The sequence below is a fragment of the Chrysoperla carnea genome, chromosome 4, assembly GCF_905475395.1.
Source record: "Chrysoperla carnea chromosome 4, inChrCarn1.1, whole genome shotgun sequence".
Classification (NCBI taxonomy): domain Eukaryota; kingdom Metazoa; phylum Arthropoda; class Insecta; order Neuroptera; family Chrysopidae; genus Chrysoperla; species Chrysoperla carnea.
Window position 1 is genome coordinate 59435764 of NC_058340.1, and position 7164 is coordinate 59442927.

A 7164-nucleotide genomic window follows, 5' to 3' on the forward strand; every position below is an offset into this window, starting at 1 on the left:
GTATAATAAAAAAAAAGTTATACCTAGGGAAAAACTTCTCGCCTATGATTTGAAAATGGAATTTTTAAGATCTGTTCTTGCGATATCAGCAGGGCCGGATTTAAAATTCTGCCGCCCTGGGGCACTGAAGAAAATGCCGCCCTATGACTGAAATTCTATTTTAATAGTTTTGATATCTTATTGGAAATAAATTAATTAAACTATTTTAATAGTTTTCACTTAAATTTCCGATATTATAATATACAAAATTTTAATTTGATACATAATGCATAAATTATATTTTTTGAAAGATAAAATTTTTATTTAAAAGAATTAGTTAATTATATATTGTATAAAAAATGTTTTCTCACTTTCCAAATTTTGCCGCCCTAGAAAATTTGCCGCCCTGGGCACTAGCCCCGATAGCCCCTAGTGTAAATCCACCACTGGATATCAGTACTATTGTAAACATAATTTTTTTATTGAGATATTACTTTAGCAAAAAAGTTGATGAATTGTGTTAAATTTTTTTTTTTTTTTTTTTTTTTTTGAGGTTTACAAGTTATGGGTGTATTTTTTATAAAATTGAACGAGTATCTTACTAATTTAATTAATACCACCTATTTCTAAAAATTTTCCAGGCTACAAACATACAGAGATTAGACATGTTTCTAACACGAGGCATTTTATATTTCAGAAATTTATCAATACAAATAAATATAACATAAACAAATTAATAAGTTTTAAAAACTTTTTATTTATCATTTTGAATGTATCCAAAAGTCACATTATTTTCATGCTAATTTAAGTCATGACTTATATGCGCAAAATTTCAGATTTTTTTTTCCGTACACATAGTTGATACTTTGATACATCACTCTATAATTTATTCTATATTCTAATTTTTTTATAAACGCTTCAAGCAATTATTTTTCATATACAATTTTCGATATTTTGAAAAACTAGAATTTATCCCAAAAAAAAGAAACTAAAACAAGTTAAATTATTTAATAAGTTTGGTCCTTTGTGGCGCTATCGAAGCCAAACGCGCTAGCCGGTTTTAATGATTTAAAAAAGTCAAATCAATTGCTACTCAATGATACGACACTTAACATGATTCGTGGATTTCATTTTGGTTCTTTTTATCAATATGGCTTTTGGTGGTCGCCATATTGAATTTTCTTTACAGCCTTATCTTCAGTGACACTCGCAAGATTAATACAAGCCAATTGACGTTAGAATCATCTAGATGGGCCCACGCTTTTGGTCTCGTAGTGTGCCAGAATGGAACACACATAAATGTATGTATGTATGTATGTACATGCATACATAGACTGATAAACACATAACCACTTCTTTCCGTCGCGCAGTCGGGTAAAAAGTAAATACTTTCTTGGCTTACAAGTTTACAACAACCGTGCTAAATACAGTCTAAGAATATTGTTATTAACAAAATATATTTTCATGTTGGTTTACAATTATGAATAAATTGTTTATTTTTACGAAACTTTCGAAAATGTTTACCTTTGGAGCCGCTGAAGCTGCCTGCCCTTGTTTAACTTTTAACTTTAACTTTTTCGCTAATAATAATAATACAATATTATAAAAAATTTCGCTAATAATAGAATTATAAAACTTTTTTGGTATGGATATCCATAACTACATAATGGAATTATCAAAAGTAGTTAAAACTCAAAAGCAAATGAGAATATGGTGGGCAGAATAAACCATGATAAACCAAGACGGAAACACAAATGTTTTAGGCTACTGAAAAATAAAATTTAACTATAAGATACTTAATTTCAAAACAAAATTAAATTTTAACTTAATGTTACGTCGAAATTTTGAATCAAATATATAACGAATACTTTTTTGCAAAATGTTGCAAAAATTTTTTGTAATATTACGCAGGAGGAATACCTGTTTCTAAATATTGTACAAATAATTTTTGTGTATATTTTTATTTTGCTACGGTCATTAACTAGTGTAATAACCTCAATAAACCATATAATAATGGATTAATAATAATAGACTGTGTATTGGTCATTATTAATATACGAATCACCGTTAAAAAATTTGAGTCTATTGATAAAAAATTTTCTGTTAGATATAATTTGATTTTTTTTACCCATGTCTGCAACAAGGGCAATCACACTGCTAGGCTATTGATTATGTCATATAGAAAGGAATTGTGGTGTTCGCGGGTTTTTCAGAAAAAAATCACGGTGTGCTATTAAATGAGAAGGTGAAATTAACGATAGGAGTAAAAAAGCACCCCTTTTGGTTTTTCCCAAATATCTTGTAAAATAATCAAAAGTTCAAGAAATTTTATATAAATTTTTTTTTCAGAGGATCACATTTTATTAGTATTATTTTTAAAATGAAAACTTTATTTTTTTATGGCAAACAGTCTAAACAAGCGGGAAAAAAAAATTTTTATTTTTTGTATTTTTTTTTCTTGTATCTTATGCCTGGATCTTTTTTTGGGGCAGTGATAGGTATAGACATTGCTTCAGACAAAAAAAGGAGACTTTATTCGGTTCTATAAAATTTCTCGAAATTTTACTTAATTTACGTGAAAAAAAAACAAAAGGCGTCCATTCTACCCCTATCTTCAATTTCCACCCTCCAATTTATATTACTCCGCGGTTAATATAATATTTCATAGCATTTCGTGGTTTTTCTTTCTTTTATAGCCCATTGAAGGATTTCTGCAATAAAATCCCTTCTTAGAACTTCTTAGTTCCTTTGTATATGATCTTCGAGCAATAAGTAATAGATGGATTATAAACATTCAAACCATTGATTATGCTTAAAATAATAAATGTTACCTGCAATCTTGAATATTTATCTCTTTAATCCGCGTATAAAATATTTATTATAGAGGTAATGATTCCTTTTAATAGTGTTTTTCACCAATGAAGACAAAAACCAGAAAAAATGCCTTTTTTGTTTAATTTTAGATTAAATAGTCATAGTTCCTTCCTGTCAAGAAAATAGAAGAGTGTCTCTCCAGTAATATAAGTAATTTGCCATAAAAAATCATATCAGTTCTCCTGTAACTTTCTTGAAAGATGTGAAATTGTTTCTAATTTTCATTAGCCAATCTACCGAAATCCTTATAAAATCACATATACGTAAATAAACAACAATACTTTAATTAGATTTTTTAGGCTTCCAATTTCAAAGGATTAATTACTTTTGTGGATATTATTTCATAATGTTTACAAACCCAGATGAGATTAAATTGAAAGTTTGAGTTTTGTTTGAAGCGAATTGGAATAGTACTAACTTTTTGTAATCCAGTGATTCAAACTATCGGCTATTTGATTAAAATTTTAGAAAATACAAAGGCAAGCTCCTCGATTCATCGATATATGCCAAACATTTCTAGTTATAACTATGAATTTCAACAAATTACAAAAAAAATAAAAAATACAAGTATTCATACAAACGAAATCTCACAAAACAAGTTAAAGACAGAATTCAAACGTTTATCTTACTTCGCTCCCAATTATTGTCAATGAGGACCCATACTGCTCTTATTCATTAAAATTTTCATTTTCGGCAAATTTTAGAAAAAAATTAGGATCAGACAATAGATCGAATCAATGCTAAAAAAATTTTTGTGTGATTATAATTAGTGAGGAATCCTTTATGATAATTACTTTTAATTACCCCTATACGTTACCATTGGCATTATTTTAATTAATCCATGTAAATGACTGATGGACATTAACATTAAATACCTATTTAGCATATTTTAAATGAATCTATCAGTAATACCTATAGGTATGACCTTCAGCATTCAAATGAATTTTTATTATTCGCTATTATACTGATGTGTAATGACTGTAATTCATGATTTTTGTCAATATTATAATTAATATTGTCTACCTAATTCTTTTTTTATTGCAATAAACAATTGTATAATTGTTCTAATAATAATTATGATTAATAATTTTAATTACTATTATAAATTGAATTATTATACAGAATTTAATTATACGTGTAACATTCGATACACTTTGTTAATTCTTTTTAAAACTGCTCACAAATACAAAAAAGTAATTAAGTTTAAACAATTTATCATAATTGTGATAAATTCTTATCAAAGTTTTGGCTTGGCCATCATACAACTATTTTTTATTATACTATTGTCCTTTCAATTTGGGATAGATAGATCATTAACATTTTTTTTAAAAGTAATTGGCTTCAGAGAGTTTTTTCAAAGATCGCCGGGTTCAATATTTAAAGCCGCATTTGATATATATAGTGCTTTAACCTTCGGTCATGCACCTCTTTCTATTTATTCATTTTCTAGACGGATATTAACAAAAACGTAAATAGGTATATTGAATTGCTATTTAATTTATTTTCGGAGATTATATATACTTGATCATCAACAGTTCAAGGAGAGATGTTAATATATTTTTGAAAATAGATTAGAAATTGCGAAAACTTTGTTTTCGGCATTTAGAAAAATTTTTCCCCACTGCTCGAGAAGAGAATTATGTACCTTTTGTTTATTCGTAAATGGGTGTTTGTTTCTTCGTAAATTCATTCAAGACAGACGAAGATTCCATCAGATAAAAGGATGGAATTTTAAAGTAAAAAAATTATTACAAACAAAGTATTAAAATTTTTTGACGTTATCTTGTTAAGTATATACATAAGAAGGACTCGACGAAGCCAAAAAAATTACGAAAATTATTTACAAAGTTTTTTAGTTTACAATGTAAACGAATCCAGAAAATTTTTTGAGTAAACAATTGCTTAACTTGTTGAAAAATTCATTTTAAGATAAATTTCCAGCGAAAATAAATTCTTTAAAGTATTCAAAATACACCATAGTTTTTCCAATTTTTTAAACAAATATTTCATACCTTAAAAAATTATTTAGTGTGAGATACTCGTTTTTGAGAATATAACAACAATCTAAAAAGCACGCAAAAGGACCTATTTTCAGCGGTAAATTAAAATTATAAGTAACTAGCGACTCTCCCCTGCATCGCACGGGTGCTATTCTGATACTAAATATACTAAAGAATGTCTTTATGTACAAAAATGTGTTTATTTACGACATCACATTAGAAACCTCTAAAATTATCAGTATTTCTCTACTATATTAAGCATATTATACATAAAAACTAACTTTCCTCTTGAATCACTATATCTATTAAAAAAACCGCATTAAAATCCGTTTCGTAGTTTCTAAGATCTAAGCATTCATAAGGCAAACAACAGGACGCGACTTCCTCTCCTTTAAGAATCTTTTAAACTTTCTTAAATATTCATATTTTATGAAAAATTGACGAGAAATGAAATACCCTTTTTTCATCTTTAATTATTTATAGCTCTTGCAATTTATGTGATAAAAAATTTTTCTAGCACAATTTTCTAGACATCATTTTGAATCCAACGAGCGATCACACGTATTTTCACGACCATTATTTCTATGTTTCACCAAATTGAACTTAATTACAAGAACACCTAATATTTGTCCTTTATATAGCGAGTTTATTTTTTTCCATTTTTAATGCATACAAAAATTATTTTGTACTTTTTAGTCCATACTTCATCATAATCATTTTGGGCAAGATTTTTTTAAATTTTAATGTTTTAATTTAGAACAATTTAAACAATTTAAATTAATTATTTTTATTTTCCCATCGCTCCCACCAAATTTCCATAATGTATTGTCAAATTCCATTATGGTAGTATATTAATGTTTTGTCCAATAATTGCTTTGTTTTTTATTATATTATATTCTTAGGGGATAAAATATATATTCGATTCTTTTTTTATCAAAAAATTAAGATGCATATATAATTTTGTATTTGATTGCGAAAAAAATTGGCAATCATAATTTTATAAGTACATATACCAAATTAAAGCAAATCACTCTTTACCTCAATGACCAGAAAAATATGTAATTAAACTACAATTATTTTATTGTTTTGTTCAATAATACATTCTATAGACTGTATACAGGCTGTTTTTTTAAGTTGACATATGCTTGAAACTCGGAAAAAAAGTTTTATCGATAAAAATGCTTCAAGCGATAAATGCTGGGTATGAGGCGCACATATTAAGAGCAATGAGGCGCACAATAACTTTCTAAACGGGGAAGTTAAAAAAATGAATAGTTGGACCCAAATTAATAATTAATTAATAATAATTAGCCACTGGACCCACTAAGTGGGTATGGGCCTCTCCTCCATTTTTAAGGAAAAGTAATTTTAAATTTTTTATGTTTTTAGATTGCTGGCAAGATTTTTATGGCATTTTTCCACGCATGTCTGTCCCTTGCAAATCTGGTCCACTCGTTACCAGCATAGCGTTTAAATTCGTCCATCCATCTTATATTCTGCCTTCCTTGCCTTCTTTTGCAGTAATTAGGTGTCCAATATATTAGTTTTTTAGTCCATCGGTCATCTTGCGTTCTTAGAATGTGACCGGCCCAAGACCACTTGTTTTTTTGCCATGAAGACCGCATCTTTAAGATCTGTTTTACGACGGATACTGTTGTTTGTTATTTTATCGCGTAGTCGTATATTTAGTATTGCTCTTTCCATTTTTCTTTGACACACTCCTATTGCTGTGTTTGTTGTGTCTTTCCTAGACCAAGTTTGACATCCGTAGAGCATTACCGGTAAGATGCATGTATCCATGACTTTCTGCTTAATTGACCAATGAAAGTTTCCTTTTAAAATTTCTTTTAAGGACCAGAATTTCTTCCAAGCTGTAATACATCTTCTTTGCACCTCTTTTGTTTCCTTGTTGACGAAACTAACTAGCTGTCCTAAGTAAATGTAATCTTCGGTGTATTTCAATTCATACCCTTCAATTGATATTTTTCTGTGTGTACCGTTGGTAATGATTGCAGTTTTATTATAATTGATGGATAGCCCCGCTTTTTTAATCTCTGTAGCTAGTTCCATTAACATAGTCTCCAGCTTTTCAGCTGATTCAGCAAAGATTACTACATCATCTGCAAACCTGAGATTGGATAGATACTCTCCATTTATATTTAAGCCATAACTATCCCATTCCATATGTCTGAATATAGTTTCTAGGATGCAGTTGAATGGACCCAAATTAGTGGGGTTTAAAAAAAATTGATTTTTTGAACTTTATGATGTCATCAAAATCCAACAAATTGAATTTTGCTTTACCACATTT